A 25340-nucleotide genomic window follows, 5' to 3' on the forward strand; every position below is an offset into this window, starting at 1 on the left:
AAACCTCTCCAGGAGATTCTAATGTGCAGCCAAGTTTGAGAACCACTGATCTGACCTTGCCACTACCCACCAGCCACTCTACCTGGAATCTAACTAGAATGTTGACCCATGTGGGGGTGCCTGGGTTGCTCGGTCAGCTGAGCTCAGAGGCTCTTGATTTTGGCTCAGGTCATGGTCTCAGGGTTGTAGGATCCAGCCCTGCATTGGGCTTCATGCTTGTCCCTCTCCCTCTGCTCCTTCCCCTGCTCGAGCTTGCTCTTTCTCTCTCTCCCTCTCTCTCTCTCTACTATAAACAAAATTTTAAGAATTCAGACCCATGGGCCCCACCCTAGGCCCCTTGAAACCAAATCTGCAGTTTCACAAGATCCCAGGTAATTCATGTACATGTTAAAGTTTGAGAAGCTCTGGTTTGGAGTGTTACCCTCTCCCAGAGCATTTCACAAGAAACTAGATTCTTAACCAAAAGAATTCTCCTGCAAGAATTTCAGGCATCAGCCAAAAGGTAGAAAAGCATTTTGGTGAAAGGAGGGTTTCCCCAGTCCTCTGAGTCATGTCCCCAGAAGCAGATACCTACTCCTCCTCCTCCTCATAAGAACATTCTGGTATTATTAAATGTCAGCTGCAGATATACATCTGGCTATGAATCAACCAAGAGGGAAACAGACACTGAGGAGGGTTGTCACTGGTCTGTGTGCTTCCTGGAAATGGCCAGCAGAGTTCAGGAACTGGAACCGATATGAAAGTTATCCAGGAGCTCTGTTACTTTAAAAAGAAAGAGGGCGCTTTTTCGCAACGGGTTTGCCGCCAGAACACAGGTGTCGTGAAAACCACCGCTCATCCTAAACCAGAATGGGGAAGGAAAAGACTCATATCAACATTGTTGTCATCGGACACGTAGATTCGGGCAAGTCTACCACTACTGGTCATCTGATCTACAAATGTGGTGGGATCGACAAAAGAACTATCGAAAAATGCGAGAAGGAGGCTGCTGAGATGGGAAAAGGCTCCTTCAAGTATGCCTGGGTCTTGGATAAACTGAAAGCTGAACGTGAACGTGGTATCACCGTTGATATCTCCCTGTGGAAATTCGAGACCAGCAAGTATTACGTGACCATCATTGATGCTCCAGGACACAGAGACTTTATCAAAAACATGATTACAGGCACATCCCAGGCTGACTGTGCTGTCCTGATTGTTGCTGCTGGTGTTGGTGAATTTGAAGCCGGTATCTCCAAGAACGGGCAGACCCGTGAGCATGCCCTTCTGGCTTACACACTGGGTGTAAAACAACTAATTGTTGGTGTTAACAAAATGGATTCCACTGAGCCACCCTACAGCCAGAAGAGATACGAGGAAATCGTTAAGGAAGTCCGCACCTACATTAAGAAAATTGGCTACAACCCCGACACAGTAGCATTTGTGCCAATTTCTGGTTGGAATGGTGACAACATGCTGGAGCCAAGTGCTAATATGCCTTGGTTCAAGGGATGGAAAGTCACCTGTAAAGATGGGAATGCCAGTGGAACCACACTGCCTGAAGCTCTGGATTGCATTCTGCCACCAACTCGTCCAACTGACAAGCCCTTGCGTCTGCCTCTCCAGGATGTCTACAAAATTGGTGGTGTCCCTGTGGGCCGAGTGGAGACTGGTGTTCTTAAGCCTGGCATGGTGGTCACTTTTGCTCCAGTCAATGTTACAACTGAAGTCAAGTCTGTTGAAATGCACCATGAAGCTTTGAGTGAGGCTCTTCCTGGGGACAATATGGGCTTCAATGTCAAGAACGTATCTGTCAAAGATGTTCGTCGTGGCAGTGTGGCTGGTGACAGCAAAAATGACCCACCAATGGAAGCAGCTGGCTTCACAGCTCAGGTGATTATCCTGAACCATCCAGGCCAAATTAGTGCTGGATATGCACCTGTGCTGGATTGTCACACAGCTCACATTGCTTGCAAGTTTGCTGAGCTGAAGGAGAAGATAGATCGTCGTTCTGGAAAAAAGCTGGAAGATGGTCCCAAGTTCTTGAAATCTGGTGACGCGGCCATTGTTGATATGGTTCCTGGCAAGCCTATGTGTGTTGAGAGCTTCTCTGACTATCCTCCTCTGGGCCATTTCGCTGTTCGTGACATGAGACAGACGGTTGCTTGGGTGTCATCAAAGCAGTGGACAAGAAGGCAGCTGGAGCTGGCAAGGTCACCAAGTCTGCCCAGAAAGCTCAGAAGGCTAAATGAATATTATCCCCAATACCTGCCACCCCAGTCTTAATCAGTGGTGGAAGAACGGTCTCAGAACTGTTTGTGTCAATTGGCCATTTAAGTTTAATAGTGAAAGACTGGTTAATGATAACAATGCATCGTAAAACCTTCAGAAGGAAAGGAGAATGTTTTGTGGACCATTTGTTTTTTGTGTGTGTGTGTGGCAGTTTTAAGTTATTAGTTTTTAAAATCAGTACTTTTTAATGGAAACAACTTGACCAAAAATCTGTCACAGAATTTTGAGACCCATTAAAACAAAAGTTTAATGAGAAAAAAAAAAAGAAAGAAAGAGGGCACCTGGGTGGCTCAGTGGGTTAAGCCTCTGCCTTGGGCTCAGGTCGTGATCCCAAGGTCCTGGGATTGAGCCCCGCATCGGGCTCTCTGCTCAGTGGGGAGCTTGCTTCCTCCTCTTTCTCTGCCTTCTTCTCTGCCTACTTGTGATCTCTGTCTGTCAAATAAGTAAATAAAATCTTTTTTTAAAAAAAGAAAGAAAGATAGATAGATAGATAGATAGATAGATAGATTTGAGGAGAATGTGCCCTGTGCCCTATGAAAAGCAAAGTGTATGAGTTCGAGGAGTTGGTAGGGGGTGTGACACAAAAGAATAGCATTATAGAGATGGAAATTAACCCAAATTTGAAATTTTATGTGTATCAGTGGGCAAGTTAGCAAATGCTTCTAACACTAAATACTACAGAGGATACTAAAACAAGAACCAAAGCAGAAAGTAGTGACCTTACTTAAATAATGATTAAACATTATTTAATGTAATTCCTTTGTTTTGTGCTGAGCAGTCAGAGTTGAAGGGTTTCCAAACGTCTAAGCTGCACCTCCATTATAATGCGCTCCCATTCACTCCCTCTCTGTTTGGACATATTCAGAATTACAGCCCATTACCCATATGGACTGGTGAGGGGTGAAAAGGAAGAGGACTGCTCTGAATCATCCCCCAGTAGCTTTTGTCTAAAAGACCCCATTAAGGAGCAAGGGGTAGCCAAAGTCCTCTACAGAACCAGGAGCTGGGAAGGAGATGTCTACACAACTGGATACACCCTGTTTGGTCTTCTGCAGAGGCCTCCTTCTGGACCAAGTATACCAATTCTTATACCCAAGATCCAATCACAGGAGAGTTAACACAACTCATTCCAGGTTCTTAAGTATCTCAGTAATAGCCAATAGGAAAAGGCTGCCTCTGAGACAATTGTCAAACAGGAGGCCAGCATACTGAATCCCAGCAGTGTGGGCAGTGAGTTTCACAAGGATCAAGAGCAAAATCAACTTTGTGTATGCAAGAATCCAAGGGAGAGTAGACACCACACTGGAGCTACCACTGATAACCCATCCATTTAAACATATCTGACCAATCAATACTTCTGACTAGCCCCATCACCTAGGTAGGTACTCAGCAGTTACTATGAATCTTTATAGCAACACAATAATGCAATCATTTTATATTAGCATGGGCATCCCTAGGGAGCTCGTTAGCAATGTACACTCTAGGCCCTACCCCATACCCGATGAATCAGAATCTGCATTTTACCAAAGTCCCTAGGTGATTCATATGCTCGTGGATGTTTAAGAAACACAGATTTAAAAAAAGAAAAAGAAGAAAGAAAGAAAGAAATATCTAGAACAGTGAATATCACTTCCAGCTGTGCATTTGAATTACCTAGGGAGGTTCTCAAAGGTTAGCTATCCGGGCCCCACCCTAAACTAATTAAGCAGCCTTTGGGAGTGGAACGGAGCGGTGCCTCCACCTTGTGTTTTAAAAAGCTCCCCAGTTGAGGTGCCTGGGTGGCTCAGTGGGTTAAAGCCTCTGCCTTGGGCTTAGGTCATTATCCCAGCTCCTAGGATCCAGCCCCACTTCGGGCTCTCTACTCTGCAGGGAGCCTGCTTCCACCTCTCTCTCTGCCTACTTGTGATCACTGTCAAGTAAATAAATAAAAATCTTTAAAAAAAAAAAAAAAGCTCCCCAGTTGTCTCTGATAGTCAGTTTTAAAAGCTGCTGATGGGATATGTAGGTGAAGAAGCAGGGCCTGTTTCAAGGTCTGTCTTTCTCCACCCCCTCCCTCTTCCTCCCTCTCTTCTCTTTCTTCCCATAAAATATTGGCCTCATAAGTATGTTAATTAAATTCACAATTAAAAATTAAAGTGCTTTTCCTTAAGCAGCCACATGGGTATGACATGAACCTGTGTCCCTGCACATTATTGCTTCATGCTCCTTCAGTAGATAGAGACAAAAAAACTGTCTTACTGGCTCTACCCAGAAATCCCCTGTTTCTTCCCTTCTAGAAATATATATAATACACACACACACACACACACACAGTCAGCCATAAAAAAGAAATCTTTCATTTTGGGACAACATGGATGGACCTAGAGGGCATTACGCTTACAGAAATAAGTCAAACAGAGAAAGACAAATAACATGATTTTCCTTATATCTGGGATCTAAAAAAACAAAATAAATAAACAAACAAAATGAAACTCATGGATACAGAGAATAGTACGATAGTTGCCAGAGAGGAGGGTTATTGAGGGGTGAGCTGAATGGGCAAAGGGGTTAAGAGGTGCAAAGTTCCCATCATAAAATACCTAAGTAATGGAGACGTAATGTACCGCAAGGTGACTACAGTCAGTAATATCGTTGTGCACATTCAGACTTGCCAAGAGAGTAAATCTTTAAAGATCTCATCACAAGAAAAAAATTGTATGGTAAGGGATGGTGACTAAATTCATTGTGGTGATCATTTCACTGTGTACACAAATATCAAATCATTATATTGTATACCTGAAACTAATAAAATGTTGTATGAAAATTTTTTATATTTAATTTTTTCATCATGGTAAGTGTACTTTTTTTAAAATGTATTCACTCTTTTTTTTTCTTTATTTTTTTCTATATTTTTTAAATTTATTTGACAGAGATCACAAGTAGGCAGAGAGGCAGGCAGAGAGAGAGGAGGAAGCAGGCTCCCTGATGAGCAGAGAGCCTGATGCAGGGCTTGATCCCAGGACCCTGGGATCATGACCTGAGCTGAAGGCAGAGTCTTTAACCCACTGAGCCACCCAAGCGCCCATAAGTGTACTTTTTAATACCCATCCTCAGTTTGTTGTCTACAGTTAAGAATCTCTCTTTTGGTTTGTCTCTTTTTTTTTTTCTTTGCTCATTTGTTTTGTTTCTTAAATTCCACATATAAATGAGACCCTATGGTATTTGTCTATTTATGACTGACTGACTTCACACAGCATTATATTCCTTACCTCTATCCAAGTTGTTGATTTCCTTCTTTTTATGGCTGAATAATATTCTAATTGTATATAAGCCACTTCTTATTCATCCATTCACCTATTGATGGACACTTGGGCTGCTTCCATAGTTTGGCTATTATAAATAATGCTGCAGTAAACATAGCAGAGCATGTATCCCTTTGAATAAGTGTTTTTTGTATTCTTTGGATAAATACTCAGTGGAAGATTGCTGTATCATAGGGTAGCTCTATTTTTAACTTATTGAGGAACCTCCATACTGTTTTCCACAGTGGCTGCACCAGTTTGCATTCCCACCAACAGTGCATCTATATTCATGAGAGATATTGGCCTGTAGTTCTTTTCTGTTGTTGTTGTATCTTTATCTGCTTTTGGTCTCAAGGTAATACTGGCCTCACAGAATGAATTTCCTTCCTCTTCTATGTTTTGGAATCCTTTGAGAAGACTATGTATTAACTCTTCTTCAAATGTCTGGTAGAATTCACTTGTGAAACCCTCTGGTCCTGGACTTTTGTTTTCTAGGAATTTTTATTTACTGATTCAATTTCATTGCTAATGATTGGTCTGTTCAAATTCTCTGTCTCTTCCTACTTTAATTTTGGTAGGCTATATGGTTCTAGAAATTTATCCATTTCTTCTAGGTTGTCCAGTTTGTTGGCATAAAGGTTTTCATAATATTCTGTGACAATCATTTGTATTTCTGGAGTATTTGTTGTTATTTCTCCTCTTTCATTAGTAATTTTGTTTGAGCCCTCTTTCTTTTTTATGAGTCTTGATAGAGGTTTATCAATGTTCTTGAGCTTTTCAAAGAACCAGCTCCAGGTTTCATTGATCTGTTCTATTGGTTTTTAGTTTCTCTGTCATTTATTTCTGTTCTAATCTTTATTATTTCATTCCTTTTTCTAGGTTTGGGTTTTGGGTTTTCTTCTTTTTTTAGCTCCTTAGGTAAAAGGTTAAGTTGTTTATTTGAAGTTTTTCTTGTTTCTTGAGGAAGGCATGTGCTGTTCTAAACTTCTGTCTTAGAATTGCATTTGCTTCTTCCCAAAGATTTTGGATAGTTGTGTTTTTATTTTCATTTGTTTCCCAGTAAGTTTTTATTTCTTCTTTAACTTCTTAGTTGACCCATTCATCGTTTAATACCATGTTATTTAGCTTCCATGTATTTGTGCTCTTTCCAGATTTTTTCTTATGGCTAAGTCCTAGTTTCATAGCGTTGTGGTCGGAAAAAGGCGCATGGTATGACTTTGGTTTTTTAATTTGTTGAGACTTGTTTTGTGTCCTAACGTGATCTATTCTGGAAATTGTTCCATGTGCACTTGAAAGGAATGTGTGTTCTGCTGTTTTAGGATGGAAAGTTCTGATTACGTCTGTTAGATCCATCTGGTCCAGTGTGTCATTCAAAGCCACTGTTTCCTTGTTGACTTTCTGTTTGGATGCTCTGTCCATCAATGTAAGTGGGGTGATCAAGTCCCCTACTATTATTGTATTCCTCTGAATTATTTATGTTTGTTATTAACTGTTCTATGTATTTGGGTGCTCCCACACAGGGTGCACAAATATTTACAACTCTTGTATCCTCTTGTGGGATTGTCCCATTTATTATTATATAGTGTCCTTCTTTTCCCTTGTTACAGTCTTTGTTTTAAAGTGCATTTTGTTCAATGGTATTGTTACCCTGGCTTTCTTTTGGCATCCATTTACATGATAGATGCTTCTCCAACCCCTCACTTTCAATCTGGAGGTCTTTTGGCCTGAAATAAACCTCTTGTAGGCAGCATATAGATAGGTCTTATTTTTTATCCACTCGGTCACTTTTGTCTTTTGAGTGAAACAATTAATCCATTTACATTTGAATTAATTATTGATAGGTATGTATTTATTCCCACTTTGTCTCCTTTTTTTAAGATTTTATTTATTTTTTGACACAGAGAGAGAGAGAAAGAGGGAGAAAGCAAGCACAAGGAGGGGGAACAGCAGGCAGGGGAGAAGCAGACTCCCCTCTGGGCAAGGACCCTGATGCGGGGCTCCATCCCTGGACCCTGGGATCATGACCAGAGCTGAAGGCAGACACTTTACCTACTGAGCCACCCAGGCACTCCCCTGCCCCATTTTGTTACTTGTTTTGTGGTTGTTTCTATAGATTGTCTCTGATCCTTTATTTTTGCTTTTGTGTTTTTTACTTTTCGTACTCTCCCTTATGGTCTTCCTTTCCAGTCCCCTTTAATATTTCTTCTGAGGCTGATTAAATGGCCATGAATTCTTTAACTTTTATTTGTCTGAGAAACTCTTTATCTTTCCTCCTATTCTGAATGAACAATAGCCATGCTGGACAGAATAATTTTGCCTGTAGATTCTTCCCTCTCAGCACTTTGAATATGTCATGCCATTCTCTTGTGGCCTGCAAAGTTTCTGCTGAAAAATCAGCTAATAGCCTTATGGGGGAGTGGGATTTCCCTTGTATGTGCCTATCTTATTTACCTTTGCTACTTTTGAAATTTTCTTTGTTGCTACTTTTTGCCATTTTAATTTTTATGTGACTTGGTGTGGATATCCTTGGGCTGAATTGGTCAGGGTGGGGGGGTGGGTTCTCTTTGCCTCCTGGATCTAGATATTTGTTTCTTTCCCCAGGTTAGAGAAATTTTGAGCTATTTCTTCAAATAAATTTTTGGGCCCTTTATCTCTCCTTCTTCTGAGATCCCTATAATGTGGATGTTAATATATTTGATGAAGTCACTAAGTTCCCTAAGACTATCCTAAATCTGCATACTTTTCTTTTCTCTCCTTTTCTCAGCTTGTTTACTTTCCATTACTCTGTCTTCCAGGTCATTAATTCATTCCTCTTCTTCATCTAGCATGCTATTTATTCCATCAAGTGTATTTTTTATTTCATTTATTGTGTTCTTGAACTCTGATTAGTTCTTTTTTTTTTATCTCTGTGTTAAAAGATTCCCTGGTGTCCTCCACTCTTTTATCCAGTCCAGTGAGTATCTTCATGATCATTACTTTAAATTCTCCATCAGACATATTACTTATATCTGTTTTGCTTTGGTCTCTATTCCTTCATTCGGGAGATGTTTCTCTGTCTCTTCATTTTGTCTGACCTTGTATATCTGTTTCTCTGTGTTAGAAAAGTCAGCTACTTCTCTTGCTCTTAAGATTAATAGGCTTATGAAGAGGAGCTCCTGTAGTGCCCTGCATTACAGTGTCCCTTATTTCCCAGGATCTGTTGCTTCAGGGAGTGTCTTCTAGAGAGTGTGTTGCATGTGCTCTACTGTTGAGTCTTGGCCTCTTCTTCCTTTGGTCCAGTTGTTTGCAGAGTCTCTCTTTGCCTATTGTGGGCAGCAAGGTGTAGGGTGGTCAGCTTGTGAATGGAGACCTGCCCCCATAGCTTTTGGAACTGAGGTCTCACAAAATGCACAAGTCAGGAGATGTGGTGTTGGCAAGGTTTGCACCCCTTCTGGGGAAAGGGCCCAAAGAGCTGGGACTCAGGACAGCATGACTAAGAAGGGCAGATTCACCGAATCACAGGGGCAGGGCTTGGTATAAGCAAGTTAAGAAAGGAGTGTGGCTGCCCCACTGGTTCCCACAGGTGGCCTTTTCTTTCGCTGGAACAGAGAGGGAAATGGTGCCTGTCGGCTCCTTTGTTCCTGGAGGAGTCTTCTCATGATGCCTGTCTCTCCTGGCCAGGTTCTGGGATGAGCAAATCACTCTCCCTCCTGTCTGCCCCCTGGTGTTTTCCAAACTACTGGTTCAACACTGTATCTACATGGGCTGTTTTTCAGTTGTCTCTTAAGGGCATGGACTCTGCTTCCTAAGGCCTTCCAGGCTCTCCCAGAGCAGAGCTGACTGATTTTTAAAATTCCAGGGTTTTCGTCCTCCTGGTTTTAAGAACTCATGGAATTCAGCCCCCTCACTTTGAAAGGCAAATATTATAGAGAATCATCCTCCTCATTCATGGGCTACCCAGTATGAAATTCTGTTTTCCACCTTTTCTACACCACAGTCTCCCACCCCACCATGGATAGCCATAGTCTGTTCTGCTCCCAGGCTCCATCTTCACCCTTCCTACCTTCTTCAGTGTGGCCTCTTCCCCGTCTTTAGTTGTGAAGTTTGTTCTGCCAGTTTTGGGACCATTCCTGGTTTATTTATGCTGGTATGAATGTTATCTAGTTGTATCTATGGGATGAGGCAAACTTAGGGTGATCCTACTCTGTCATCTTCCCTGTCACGTGGCAATTATACCTCAAAAAAACTAAGAGTTATGCTGCCAGAAGCTAAGGAACTACCAGAAGCTAGGAGAGAAGCCCTAGAACAAATCCTTCCCTAGCACTGTCACAGGAAGCATGGCTCTGCCAACACCTTGATCTTAGACTTGCAGTCTTCAGACAATAAATTCCTGTTGAAGCCACCCAGTTTGTGGTACATTGTTATAGCAGCCCTAGTAAATGAATACATATTTATAATTATTTTTGGCAGCCTCATTCCTGACAACCATGCAGTTAACTTAGTGGTATGACTAAATAAATGATAGGAATAGAACCAGGGGAGGCACTCAAACTGGAAACATTCTGTCACATGTCCACACAGGAATTATGGGGTTATATTTCTGGCAAATCATCACCTTCAAAAAGCTTACACCTCCTGTTTTGGTCAACCTCTATGCACAGTATTGACTACCCTATAGGTTTTCAATAAATCTGTATTGGCTACCTGCACAGCCATGCCCACAGCAATTGCAAAAAAACTGAACAAGAAGCCAGGATAGGGACTGTGTAAGAATGACTCAAGCTACAAGTTGCTGTCAATTAAAAGTCTGAGTAAAGGTACAGCGAAATCATGTTCATATACTCCCTACCTTTTGGTGTTATTATATAATCATAGACTTTTAGACCATACTTCCAAAATATTTTGTTACAGTCCTACAAAAGCTTCAGGTGAACGCAGGTCCAAGCAATTTAACCACAATTATTCTGTGGTGAATTAAGCTCCTTGGAGATTTGTTTGTGATAAGTCAAAAGAATATAATTTTACAGCCATTTATGCCTACCTGCCAGAATTCATTCTTTTATGTGCTTTAATAATAAATTAAAATTATTTTAAAAGCTATTTGAGCTACCCATTTTTAAATGACAACTAGCTAACAATCCTCTCTAGAGACAGCATTCTCCAGGCTCCCATGAAAACATCTGTGAGACAGAATATATATACACACTCAATCCTTGCTTAGTTGTTTTCTCCCCTTTTTCCTAGCCTGCTTCCCTCACTTCCTTTCTATATAAATTGTATAAAGAACCATCCCGGTCACAGTTCAATAATTCCTGTTAAGAACAATCTACAGTGAGCATATATTATTTTAATGATACTTGCATTTCAAAAGTTAAGGTTTATCTTTTCAGAAAGGATAGAGCAGCAAATATGGAAGGCAAGAGGATAGACAGACACAAAAGTACCCCTGAAGTAATAATAATAAGTACTGGCTAGACCTAAACTGTCCTCTTTGTCTTATTAAAATTCAAAAAGTCATAGATATCTAAAGGACTTGTATTAACAACTCGTGTTTAAATTTTAATTGAATTAACAGTGAAAAAACAGTTCATTCCCACCACCCCAAATAGTTGTTTTTAATAAATATCAATTCACTGATTGTTTTCACAATTCCAAAACATAAAAACTACATAAAGTTGTTGAAGATAACAGCAGCCCAGTAGGATGTGTTCGAGAAGCTGCTCCTCAGGTCTTCCCATGTTGTTTTTCTGGCTTTTGCCAAAGTCACTAGGGAGATTCTCCTGTCATCTCAGCAGCAGCCAGGGTCTCGTAAGATTTTAATTTTAAAACACCTGTATGGAAAAGAATAAAATAAAATCCAGACACCTTAATTAGGTTTACATTTGCAAAACTCCCTTGTTAGTTTTCCATTTAAGAACTTTGTGAAAATATTTTTAGTCATGTACAAAATGAAAAGAACTAGGAGGGTAATTAGCATGAAATTCCAGTTTGTCTCTAGGTTGAATACAAGGTGACTTGATCCAAAGCAATTCAAAAGAAGGTCATCCAGTGTTATGCAGGCTGTCTTTATCAGACATTCTGTCCTATATTTCTGTCATTCTATTTCCAAAAGATATTTTATAAAATAATCATAAAAGGGTGGTATCTAAGGAAACAATATTGCATCTGTTTTTAAAAATATGAGAATGAGCAAACTCATTTCAATTAGTTTGGAGAACAAATGCATTGAAATTATATTTGCTTAAGTTTGACTTTAGGGGGACACCTAGGTGGCTCAGTCAGTTAAGCATCTGCCTTTGGTTCAGGTCATGGTCCCAGGGTCCTGGGATCAACTCCCACATCGGGCTCCTTGCTCAGCAGAGAGTAAGCTTCTCCTTCTGCCTGCCATTCCCCCTGCTTGTGCTCTCTCTCTCCAACAAATAAATAAATAAAATCTTTTTTTAAAAAGTTTGACTTTAGAACCATATATATATATATATATATATATTCTATAAAACAAAATTAAATTTAAAAGCAATTCTTTTAAAATTTTCAAAAGTAAAATGACATGAATGAACATAACTATGTACCGAATTGGTATTATAACTGAACAAAAAAAAAACTATTTCAAGTAAATTTAAGGCACAATAATCTGATTCTACATCCCTAGCGAGATAGCGCTTAATGCCCCCCCCCAAAAAAACCTAGTTAAATTCAAATTTCAGATAAGCAACATATCATTTGTAGAATCTGTCCCAAATATTGGATCGAACATACATACACTAAAAATACTTATGCTAATATAAATAATCATTATTTTTCTGAATTTCCAATGTAACTGGGCATCCTGTTTATTTATCTTGCAACCTACCAACATTGGGGGAAACTGGGTAAAGGATATGCAGGATTTCTCTGCACCACTTTTGCAACTCCTGTGAATCTATAAAGATTTCAATTTTTTTTTAATTTAGAGAATAGATTTTGAGAAATAGTTAATTCATGAAATGGAAATCTACATCTCTCAAACTACCTATAGCTGAAAAAAATGATACCTAGAATATTTTTTTAAGAGTAAATACAAAGAGACACTAGTCCCAGGGTAAGATCTGACATGAAATTATTTAACATAAAGGTAAGATGAACTGTGGGCTTAAGAAGCTGTTATTTACAGGTGAATGTGCCACTGCTAGCTAACTGAGAAAGTTGGGAGAAAGAAGTCATTTCTCTGTCCATGGTGCTAAATTAACAATAAAGAAAACTTTATTTCAATCCAATACAAAAATATCTTAGTTTAAATCACACCTTACATCATTGTGAAAAGCATGAATTGATCATTTTTTTTTCCTGTAGAAAATCCTACAGACCTAAATTGCATAAAAGCCAGTAACAGCAGAAAGTGAAAGTTGGGAATATAAAAAAAAATCTCTTCCAGAAAAACAAACACTGTTTCTTATCATTGATACAGTTTTTTCTTCAATTGAGGAATTGTTTTTACAGAATATCAGGCTGTTTACTCTGAGTCATTTTGACACCAACCTGAAGTAGAGAAGAAAAAATAGCAATGCCCTCCTTCCTAATCTCAGTCACATTTTCAATTTGTGAAAAAAAAAATGAAGAATTGACTTTCTTTTTCGAGGGTTTGGGGGAGGGAGATAAGGTAAGAAGGAGAGAGTACTATGAGAGTGGACAAAAATATCACAGCACCAGAACACATGGTGAGTGGGTAGAGTGGGAGAACACTACAGAAATGGATATGTATGACCTCACCCTGAGCATCCTTAAAATATCATGTAAAATTGGAAGGATTAACAGCTTATTCAACACTGTGTGTACAGATGCACAGAGCAGACCAAGAGCTCAATAATCATTCCCTGCCTGTCAGATTCTTCATTGAAAACTGGTGCTTAAAATTTAAGATAGTTTTGCTCCGATAATTAAGAATATGTTTTTAAAGTATATGTTCCACCTAGCAATATGCCTTAAACAGGTTTCTCCTCTAGGAACCAGTGTAGCCAACTCCCCCACTGCATATATGGGTACTACTTTGCAGAAAACCAGCAGAGAGGGAAAGAGTCAACAGCTTTCATGGTAAACATCATGCAAAAATTTAAACCATAAAAGTTTATGGTAAATAACACACACCTCAGCTACAAAAACCTTATACTCAATTTGGAGAGAAGAGAAAACCATACAAAATTTAAAACTTCATTTAAGAAATTTGAGATTTGAGGGGCACCTGGGTGGCTCAGTGGGTTGGGCCGCTGCCTTCAGCTTGGGTCATGATCTCAGGGTCCTGGGATCGAGTTCCGCATCGGGCTCTCTGCTCAGCAGGGAGCCTGCTTCCTCCTCTCTCTCTGCCTGCCTCTCTGCCTGCTTGTCACCTCTCTCTGTCGAGTAAATAAATAAAAATCTTAAAAAAAAAAGAAATTTGAGATTTGAAAGTTGAAAGTTGACATCTTGGGGTGCCTGGGTGGCTCACTGGGTTAAGCCGCTGCCTTCGGCTCAGGTCATGATCTCAGGGTTCTGGGATCGAGCCCCACATCGGGCTCTCTGCTCAGTGCGGAGCCTGCTTCTCTCTCTGCCTCTCTACCTGCTTGTGATCTTTGTATCTCTCTCTCTCTGTCAAATAAATAAATAAATAAATAAAATCTTTAAAAAAAAAAAAAGAAAGTTGACATCTTCATGAACATTTGCTCTATACTTTCAAATGTACATAGCAATTCTACATGCTGTATTTGATCTGCACAGTAGCCCTGTGAGGTAAGGGATTTTTTTAACCCTTGAAACCTATGGGAATTCAGCTCTGGAGAAGAAACCAACACATTCTTAAACAATTCTTTGAACTGGTGTTAAATGATTTGATCTGCTGACTTACAGGGGCATGGAAAGTGATTGACTTCTTTGGGGGCATATTCATATACCCAAAATTAAATTGCCAAATCTGTGATTATATATATTAGATGCTCAATAAATGCCACTGAAGACAAGTTGCATCCATCCATTAACAAATGTTACCTTTAAGGAAACTGTGAGAATAGCATATCCTTCCCTGTGATACCTACTGCACTAGCCCAGTGCTTGAAACAGTTAGGAATTCAGTGTACAGAATTAAACCAGGAGGAGACTGACCCTACTAATAGTGTTTAATATATGCCAGATAAAGTTCTAAGTACTCTGCATTTCTTGCTCCATCTAAATCTCATGACAGTTTTATGAGGCATGGGCTATTGTTATGCCCCTTTTTCAGGAAAAGCAAAGTAACCTCAGGGAGGCTAAGTAATCTGTCCAAAGTAACACAAGTATTAAGAGCTTAGGGTCTTTTCATTATTCACCCAGTAGACCATAAAGCTAATAGTCACTTCAGAAATTTGGAGACAGAGATTGCCTCAAGCTCAGATGGTCAGAAAAAAATAGAAAACAGGTCATCAAAGTACCTGTCAAACTTGATAAAGTGAGAAGAGGACACTCCAAGAGAGTGAGTGAGGCAGGATGAAAAAATCACACAATGAATATGTATTAGAGTCAGTAACATCAGCAACTGTAACAAACAGACCCCAAAAGCTTAATGACTTATTAAGTTGATTTCTTGCTCATGTGAAGTCCAAAGAGTGCATTTTTAGGAATAAGATTTCCTTCTACATTGTCTTCAGAAACCCAGACTCCTTTCATCTCATGGGTATACCTGCTCCAAAATCTTGGCAGGTACTGTTGGATCCTGAGCACCTTTCTAGAATGCAAGGAAAAAGAGAACATAGAGAAGCATTCTAGAAGTTTTTAGAGGTCAAGCCTGGAAGTTGCTCATTTGACTTCTATTTTTTTTAAGTTTTTATTTAAATTCTAATTAGGTAACGGACAATGTAATATTAGTTTCAGGTAAATAATTTGGTACTTCAACATTTCCATACAACACCCACTCCTCATAAGTGCCCTCCTTATCCCCATCATCTATTTAACCCATCCCTGCCCCCTCCCCTCTGGTAACCATCAGTTTGTTCTCTAGGGTTGAGAGTCTGTTTCTTGGTCTGCCTCTCTTTTTTACCCCTTTGATAATTTGCTTTATTTCCTAAATTCCACATATAAGTGAAATCATATGGTATTTGCCTTTCTATGACTGACTTATTTTGCCTAGGATAATACTCTCTAGTTCCATCCATGCAAATGGCAAGATTTCGTTCTTTTTTATGGCTGAGTAATATTCCTGTGTGTGTGTGTGTGTGTGTGTGTGTGTGTGTCCCACATCTTCTTTATCCATTCATCACTTCTACTCTTGTTCCACTGGCCTAAATTCAATGCCATGGCCACATACAGCTGCAAGGGAGACTTAGGAGAAGTATTCCTGGGAAGATGAGAAGGCGTAGCAATCTCAACTACATTATGCAAACTGGACTTTCCTCTATGTCCCACAGAATGCTCTATTCACTTCTTACAGTCTGATCTAGTCTTAGATGTCATTTATCACTGACCATAATAATAAGAGTTAACTGAAAGGAAACCAGTCGAACATAATACTCACTCTAGAGTTAGCAACCACCTACAATCTGTTCCATGAATATCTACCTTCTTCCAGGACTGTGTTCTCATTTGGGGAAAATGTGACAATTTTAGCAATATAATGGACATACAAAAATTACCTAGCCAAAGTAACTATGCACAACACCCAAGAGAAAAAAAAAGGCAAGAAAAGAAAAGGTAATGGACACATGGGATATAACTACAAAGAAGAGAATATCACTTAGGTTTATGAAAGGAGAGGAGAATGGAAGAACTAAAAGGCAATATGCTAGATGTATATGGAGCACATATGGAGTGAACATGCAAACAAATATTTCATTCGAGGGAGAAATGGGAAAAATTCGGAAAGAAGAGAGACAAGGGTTAAAGACAAGATTCTCCTGTCACCCTAAAAACAAAGTCAAGAGACCACCTAATACAAATATACTGACAAAGATACTTGAATTAGTGTTTTATGAAAAATACTGCTCAAATGGAGAATGCAAATTCTTCCATTCCTCCATACTGTTGCCCATCCCCAGGATTGCTCTGAGGCAATCCAACAAACTTCAAATAGATAATGACACTAAGTCTACAAAAGCCAAAACTGGTGTCTATATCTGTTTACCTCATTTCTTCCTTTCCCATTCACTGTTTCACAAAGTGGTTTCTTTCCCCACCACATCACTGGAACCACTCCAGCCAAATTCAACAACCGGCTCCATCTTACCAGAGCCAATGGTCCCCTCTCTGTCCTCAAATCTAATGTCCTCCCAGCTGCACTGAACACAGTTGATCACTCCCTCCTTTTTGAATAATTTTTTTGTGGTTTCAGCGACCGAACTGGTTCCTCCTTCATCAACTAATCTCTGGAAGTTTATAAGCCCCAGAATCCTCTTCTCTGTCTTACATCAGTGGGCTCATTCGGTCCAATAGCTTTAAATATCATTGATATTTTAATACTCCTAAAGTGTATCTCCTGCTAACATTCCAATATCCCCTTGGAAATCAGATAGGCTGCTCTAAAAGGTCCTCTAAATTACTGACTTAGACCAAAAATCCCTAAGATTCTCCCTCTACAAAATCCCTTTCTCCATCTGTCTTTCTCATTTTGGTAGATGGCACCATCAGTCATGCCAAACCTTAGGATCACCTAAGTTTCTTTTCTCTCCTTCAAACCCCCCAGCCAATCTGACAACTTCTCCTTCCAACGCTACCTTTAAAACATCCCAAATCTCTCCATCAACATTGTTCCCCATGGTCCATGCCATCATCACCTCTCATGATGAACATTTCCTAAAAGATCTCCCTTCTAACATTCTGGGCCTCTTCTAAAAATTCAGAAGTCAGAGTAATCTTTAAACCATAAATCAAACAATGTATTGCTATCATTAAAAACCCTCTCATGATTTCCCATTGTTCTTAAACTCTAAAGTCCTAAGTATCACTGAAAAGTATCTACCTCCGTAAACTCATTTAATGAAACCCTGCCCCACTTTGCCATGTTCCTGTCACACTAGCCTTCTTGTATTCCTCAACCACACCAAGTCCCCACCTCTTCTAAACTAGCTTTTATTACATTCTGCCTTGGTATCCTGTTTATTTCAATCTTAGTACTTATGGTAAACTTAATTATCTAATTTACATATTAGTTTCCTTATTTATTATTTGTTTCTTTCTCTAAACCATAAGATTCAAAAGGCAGAAGCTATATCTTGGTTGTTCATTGCTCTATCTTTAATGTCTAGCACCAATAGCTTACAGAAATGGTCCTCGCTTAAAAAAAATCGTTAAATGAATGAATTAAAGGAAGAAATGTGTCTCCTTTGCCACCTGAATCTTCCACCAGTACCATCTTCTGACCAAGGTTTGAAATCTGCTGAGATGTGATCAGGGAAAATAGCACAATAGAATTCTAAATCGCTGTTATGCAGTGGTGATGCAAATAAAAGTTTAAATACAGCTGTTTTGGGGTGGGGAGGGGGTATGGGAGGGGAAGTGGAAGGAAGCAGAAAATTGTTGTTATGTGCCTCTGGGGCTCAGGGAAGCCAGAGGGGGTGAGGCATGGAAATCACAAAGTAAAAGTTTCAGTACCACCACTCTTGGCTTTCACTTTCCAGCCCACAATAACTACCAAAGTACAGTCATTCTATTTCCAGGTTTCTATTTCTAAGCTGTAAGAATAGAGCAAATTTTAGAGTATTACAGACTTTCACGGGGGGGAAAAAAAGATTACCTAAAAATATTTTCACCTTTGCCAAGAACTGCTTCCAAACACAAACCTTAGCTTGTCACACCTGCCCCATTTCCCCCTTTTTCCTTCCTTGCTACTACCTATTCCCCTCACCATGCCAGATACATCTGCTACCATTAAGAATTAGCTAACATGTCCCAAGTAATTTGAGCTTTTCAAATGGAAAGCGTTCCAGAAATAAAAATAAGGTGTTAAATAGTTACAAGTCGTTTCTACCAGAATTATTGTTGAGACTTTCCATTTTTCTATTTTTAAGTCTTCACCCTTATGTTTTACCGAAGATAATGCCAAAGCATGTGATATTTCACCATATGATTAGTTCTCAAATAAGGGACACAAAGCTAGTATTAGCTGAAGCCACATTTCCTATTTTCTCTTTAAAATATGCACCAGCCTAAAAGAATAAAAATTTACCCTCTGGAATTTGAGAAACAAGAGAGGATCACAGGGGAAGGGAGGGGAAAATGAAACAAGATGAAACCAGAGAAGGAGACAAACCATAAGAGACTCTTAACAAACTGAGGGCTGCTGGAGGGGAGAGGGTGGGAAGGTTGGGGTGACTGGGTGGTGGGCATTGGGGAGGGTCTGTGCTATGGTGCGCGCTGTGAATTGTGTAAGACTGATGATCCACAGACCTATACCCCTGAAACAAATAATGCATTATAGGTTTTTTTTTTAATTTCCCTTTGTCCAAAGTCTGACAAGTTGGATTCGCTCTCTTCACTGTACAGGTTTCAGATATTAGATTTAAGTTTTCTTTAATACCAGATTTATTATTTTTTTTAATATTTTATTTATTTATTTGACAGAGAGAGATCACAAGTAGGCAGAGAGAGAGAGAGAGAGAGAGACAGAAGCAGGCTCCCTGCTAAGCAGAGAGCCTGATGTGGGGCTCGATCCCAGGACCCTGAGATCATGACCTGAGCCGAAGGCAGAGGCTTAGCCCACTGAGCCACCCAGGTGCCCAATACCAGATTTATTTTTTAGAGAAGTTTTAGGTTTACATAGAAAGTGAAGAGCAAATAGTACGGAGTTCTCAAGTACCTCTTCCTTCTACCCCAACATGGCCCGCCTCCCTCTTTCCCCTATTGTTAACATGTTGCATGAGCAAGGTATATTGGTTAAAGTTAAAATTGATCAAACCAAGTTGACACACTATAAATTTTCATTCAACTGACATTTATGAAGTACCTACTATGTGCCCGGTAGAGTGGTAAATGCTTGCACACTCATTATTTAATCTTCATAACCATCATCCCAGTGAGAGATTGTCCCATTTTAGAGATGGAAAGTTTGTGAATTAGACTTTAACTTGACCATGTTTGTAAGGGCCGTGGCCAGCGACAGAGAGACAAATAAATAAAAATAAAGACCATGACAGTTGTCGTGTGCTTATAATATGTGGCAGGCAGAATAATGACCCCCCCTAAAATGCCCACATCTTAATCCCTGGAACCTCTGAATGTGTTGCCTGAATGGTAAAAGAGACTTTCCAGATGTGACTGATTAAAGAATATTCTAGACTATCCAAGTGAGTCCAGTATAACCCTGAGGGCCCTCATATAAAAGAGAGGCAGGGAAGACCATCCGAGTAAGAGATGTGATGATGGGAGGAAAGATCGCTGTGATATAATGGCCAAAAGGGGGCCACAGCCAAAGAAAGAAGGAAACCTCTAGAATCTGAAAAAGGCAAGGAAACAGATTCTCCCCTAGAGCTTCCAGAAAGAATGCAACCCTGCCAACAACTTAATATTATTCACTGAGACCCATTCTAGACTTCTGACATCCAGAACTGTGTGTCTGAAGCCGCCAAGTCTGTAGTAAGTTTTTATAGCAGCAATACAGAGCTGGTATATTGTATACCCTTTAAACATCTACAAGTGCTGTTATGTTTAAGTATGGTATGTGTCATGTTTGCTTCCACATCTTCAGCATCTGTCACAGTGCCTGTTGTTTGTAGTAGTTATTAATGATAATTTAAATCCCACAGAAAGCATAACAGTAATTCAAACCATATCTGACATCATTCATTTTCATGACAAAAGAAGGAATTGAACTATTATTACTCGAATCAATTAAGCTGTTTTCTTTAATCACCTATGTAAGTACTTCTACCACTTTTTCCAAAACTGGAGATTTGTAACATCTTTTATTTTTCAAAAGTCAGATGATTTAGCTGGGATTAGAAACTGATAGATTCCAAGATGTTAGCAGGCCTTTCTCAACTCTCTTCCAGTTCCGTCATTTGGTTAAGCTAACTAATCAGAAAACCTAGGTGTTTAGCCTACTTTCCCCTCACTCGAGAACTGTCTTTACCAAACAGTATTTTAACACTAAACATTGGCTTTCACTGAGGGCCAAGAAGAGAGAACTCCAGAAATCCTAGTACTTTTTCTGGTAAAGCACTTAAACAAATGTTTCCAATGTTACTAAAAACCCCTAACACAAAGAATTCAGTCAACAGTCTCTCTAGGGTGTCCTCATAAAGATGTTGTTGGTTTCTCTAGAGAAGCTGCGTCGATTATAACCGGAGAAAATGCAAGTTACAAAGACTGTTCAGTTTCTCTCAATCTTTCCCCCCTAGCTGCCAAGTAGGTAGAATCTGTGGCTTCTTAGAGTTAGGAGCTCTGGCTTGAGTTTTTTTCCATTTGAAAATTATTTTTATTTTGTGGTCCTTGGTTTATAATATCACCTGCCCTGCCTTAAAGCAGTTTTGAAAGTTGGAAGAATGAACATGAATCCACAAATAATATGTTGAGCCACATTCTACCTTTAGTATTTATTACTGTCCTGATGAACATAAGTGTTTCAGGAGACATGCTTGCCAAATGCTGTGCAACGATCAACTAGCAAACCCCTACACACCTGCAGAGGGGACCATTTGCTGTTCAAAATCCTGGGGTTAAGCACGGAGAAGATGACTTCTACACAGTACAAAAGACTTTTTCAGGTAACACTCAACCCAGAAGATATCCATTTTCTGCTGCAAAGCAGGACAGGTTGAAAAATATTGGGGAAGAACCAGGGAGATCTAATAAGAACAAATGCTTGAAACAAAATCATGGATTCTGTCCCTTAAAGTTTGGACTTTGAGCAGTTCATCCAGGAGCTGAGAGATCTCCAGAGTTTTAACATCAGGTCGGGTAGGAGGCACTGACCAGTCTGTAATGTCATTACATGACAGACAGTGAGGGGTAGTAATTAGCCAGTTGTATAAAAGGAGGCAACCAAACACACAGAAACCTGACACATTTCAAGTGGCCATTCATACATGAGGGCCTCACTGAGTCTCCTGAGATGGGACAGACCAGGCAGGAACCTCAGCCGCAAATCAGACTTTCAGTCACCCTTGTTCTTGTAGCCCCAACTCATTTTGGCCCAAGAAACGTTTCTCTGATGCCTCTTTGGTGCTAAATACTGCCGTAAGCACCTGGAAATAACAAAGATGAATGATACATGGTCTGGGCTCACAACAGTCCTGCATTCTAGCAAAGCAAACAGACATAGGAACAAATAATTATAAGGTTGCATGAGAGTTACAGTTAAAATAGTGCGTATGAAATAAGAGGCCAAACACAAAGAGAGTCTGAGGATGGAGATAAAATAGAACTCAGGTTATGAAGGAAAGAGACTGTTTTTGAGGTGGGAGGGGTGGCGAAGGGGGCAGGGACAGAAGAGAACAGCAGGCAGAGGGCAAAATATAGGAAACTCATGGAAGCATAAAACAGGTTCAGGGAGAGAAAGCGAAAATGAAGGAGTGGGGAGTAGGCAGAGATTAGGATATAATAAAGGTTTCTGGGGAGAGACAAGGTACAATCAGGCTTCTACTCTTTAAAGTTTCCTCTGGAGCAATAGCTGACTAGATCGTTTTGCACCAACAATCCCGCTGAAAACAATTAGAAAAGCTTGGCAGGTGGGCAGTGGGGAATGATTTGAAAAACAAACGAACAAACAAACCTAAGCTTGAAAGGACTACTAAGGCAGCGAGGATCTGGGGAGTCAGGATCCAGAAGATGGTGGAAGCCAAGAGACTTGAGAAGGGCATTTGGGAATACGTTCCCCTCTATCCCAGGCGATTGTCAATTACAGTCCTGCAAGCAGCAACAAGAGGCTGAAAAGCCAAGCATACCAGAGCGTAAGGGGGCAGAATTTGGCCCAGAAAAAGGGGCCCAGCAAATATCTCAACTGCCAGTCAGGACCACAAAGGGCTACACTGTAGGAGGAAGGATGAACTGGAAATAAAACAGTGCTCGAAAAGATTAAAACACGGCTTTAAGTTACTTCGATTCCTAACTGGGAAAAGGTGATCATCCTCAAACCTAGTTACCTAACAAATGTGAAAATAAATCCTTTCTGGAGCGAGTTTGTATGATGTACAGCATCAAAACATCCAGAACATTTTTAGTGCAGATATGTGGCTCTCAGTCAGAAATAATCAGACAGGGGTGTCTAGGTGGCTCTGTCCGTTGCGTGTCTGCCTTTGGCTCAGGTCATGATCCCAGGGTCCTGGGATCGAGCCCCGTGTTGGGTTCTCTCCTTGGCAGGGAGTCTGCTTCTCCCTCTCCCTCTGTGATCCCTCTCACTCTTGTTCTCTCTCAAATAAATAAAGAAAATCATTAAAAAAAGAAAATTTGAAAAAAATCAGACATTTAAGGAGATAAGATATAATTGAAAATCGTGATTTTTAACAAAGACAGAAAAAGACCCACAGAGAAAGCAGAGTTCTAAGACACAGATTTTGAAATGACCCAGATAACATGTTTAAGAAGTCAAATTACAAATGGAAAATTTGGGCAGAAAACTGGAAACTAGAGAAAAGAAACTATATACTACACTCTGCATAAATTGGACTACATTACAATGAAGAGCTTGTGTGGCATTAAAAAAGAGAAGAGAAATCCCACATAACAGGGGAAAATATTTTCAACATGTATAAATGGGAAGGATTTATACCCAGAGTATATTGTTAAAGGAAGAAGAAACTCCAAGGAAGGGTGGAGGGGAGAAAGAAGGAAAGAGAAATAGAGAAAAATAGTCCAATGAAAAATGGGCCAAAAGATTTAAATTGGCATTTCTAAGAAGTAGATATTCAAGTAGGCAATAAACATAAAAATGTACTCAGTTGTACTGGTCACCAGGAAAATACAAGTTAAAACCCCAGTGGGATATAGCTACATACCTAATAAAAGGGCTGAAGTTTAAAAGACTAACAATATCAAGTATTGGCAAAAATGTGAGTAACTGAAACTCTCATACATTGCTGGAAAAAATATCAATTGGAACAGTGACTTAGGGAAACTATTTGGTATCTACTGTTGCTAAATATATGTATTCCTATAACCCAGAGCTCTCACCTTTAGGTATATAACCAACGGAAGTGTGCATGTATGTGCATCAAAAGACATCTCAAGAATAGTTATAATAGCACTGTTTTTTAATCACCAAAAACTGGAAATAACCCAAATATTCATCAACATTAGAAGGATAAACTGTACCGTGCTCATACAGTGGAATCCAATACAGTAATAGGAAATTAGTGAACTACATCTACCCAAGTGACATAGATAAATCTCACAAACATATCTAATGAAAGAAACCAGAGAGAAAAGAAGAGTCTGTATTGTTTGGTCCCATTTATTTGAAGTTCAGAAATGGGCAAAACGAATCCAAGGTTAAAAAAAAAAAAAAAAAAAAAAACGAATCCAAGGTTTAAAAATTTGGTTGGGATACTGGCCACCTTGACAAGAGGACAAAGTGAACGGGGGAAAGGGGGTGTCATGTGGGGGACCATTTTATGGTGTTAGTAAAGCCTATATCATGATCTACTGGGTGATTACTCAGGGATCTATTTACTCTGAAAATTCATCAAGCTATGTGCTTATGACTTTTGCACTTTTAAAAATGTTCTATTTTCATTAAAAATTAATTCTGAAAAACTACATTTAAAAGCACAGTAGCAATAAGATTAAAATAATCAACAAGTTTAGAAAATTCTCAGAATTTAGAAAAGTAGATGTGTCAATATTAGCAGTTAATGCATAAATAAATCACCACTTTTATGCATTTTTGCTTTCTTTTCTTTATTGATTTATGAATTTAATTTCACTTCAAGTACTAAAGCAATTTAAAGATAGCTTAGTGTTCTCAAATTTGTACTCAGGATGTTGAGCGTGAGGGCATATTAAAAACCCACAAACAGTAGATCTGTCTAAACTTGTTGGAGTTCTGAGTTTAAAGCAATTTTCTCAGAAGCCCAACTTAAAATATTTAAGATAGCTATTCCAACAACCCTGGGTTTGAAATTTAGATTAGGAGTGGTGAAGCACAAAATTAAAAAGTAAATAATAAATCTTTCAGACTTATGATTCAAAATAATTGAGTGAACACAGACATTTACCTCTCCTTCTTACAAAAACCATTGACGAAAATGTGTAAAAATAATCATTCCACAGTCTATTGGGAGTCTGTGATCAGTGTCAGCAACAGACCAGAAAAGAAAGAAATATCTGGTAGCTGTAAATTCAATCGTATCAGCCTAACAGTGACACCCAAAAGAGCTGAGAAGTGAAGGAAATCCTACCCTTTCACAATACAGGCAAAAGCAAGGACATTTCAAAGAGACTTTTTCCCAGCAAAAGCTCAGCATTGCAACGTCATTGAGGCTGAGAGAAGATGGCAGTGGGCATTCAGCAAAGCACACTGGGTGGCGGAAGATTGAGTTAATTATCCTCTTTGTGACATGTTGTCTTCATTGGTCCATGCAGGGTCTTGCTCTTGTTGTATTTTATTGATTGATTCTTTCAGTCCCGTCCCTCATTCTCATTTACATGCCCTCAGTGTTTTTCCTCACTCAGCGCTATGTTTTTAAGTTATCCGTGTGCCTGTGTACAACTGGTCAGATGCTTCTGATTACTGCCCCGGGGTTCCATGAGCTGCACCTTTGACGTGTGATTAAGGGCTTTCCAGTGGTGCGCATCTGGATGACGCCTGACTCCCCACTCCCGCAAATAACGCTGTGATGAGCACGTCTCAATGCAACCACCTTACAGACCTCTACGAGAACTCTCTGGGACATGAAACCAAAAAAG

At 39.6% G+C, this 25340-nt stretch overlaps 2 long non-coding RNA genes and 1 pseudogene across 3 annotated transcripts in view; 2 read left to right on the plus strand and 1 right to left on the minus strand.

Annotated features, from left to right (window-relative positions):
• LOC309856777 overlaps positions 1-25340 on the plus strand; it is a 97770-nt gene that overhangs the window by 61166 nt on the left and 11264 nt on the right. The gene's annotated exons all lie outside the window — the stretch shown is intronic.
• LOC309856770 (elongation factor 1-alpha 1 pseudogene) lies at positions 777-2518 on the plus strand (annotated as a pseudogene). The gene has a single exon. The product of its transcript is annotated as an elongation factor 1-alpha 1 pseudogene (transcript).
• LOC309856776 overlaps positions 11137-25340 on the minus strand; it is a 35330-nt gene continuing 21126 nt past the window's right edge. The window contains exons 2-3 of the long non-coding RNA XR_014307342.1: positions 15078-15234; positions 11137-11359 (exon numbers count right to left, since the gene is read on the minus strand). This is a non-coding gene — a long non-coding RNA (uncharacterized lncRNA). The remainder of the gene's footprint in view (positions 11360-15077; positions 15235-25340) is intronic.

Source organism: Mustela nivalis (assembly GCF_964662115.1).
Source record: "Mustela nivalis genome assembly, chromosome: X".
NCBI lineage: Eukaryota > Metazoa > Chordata > Mammalia > Carnivora > Mustelidae > Mustela > Mustela nivalis.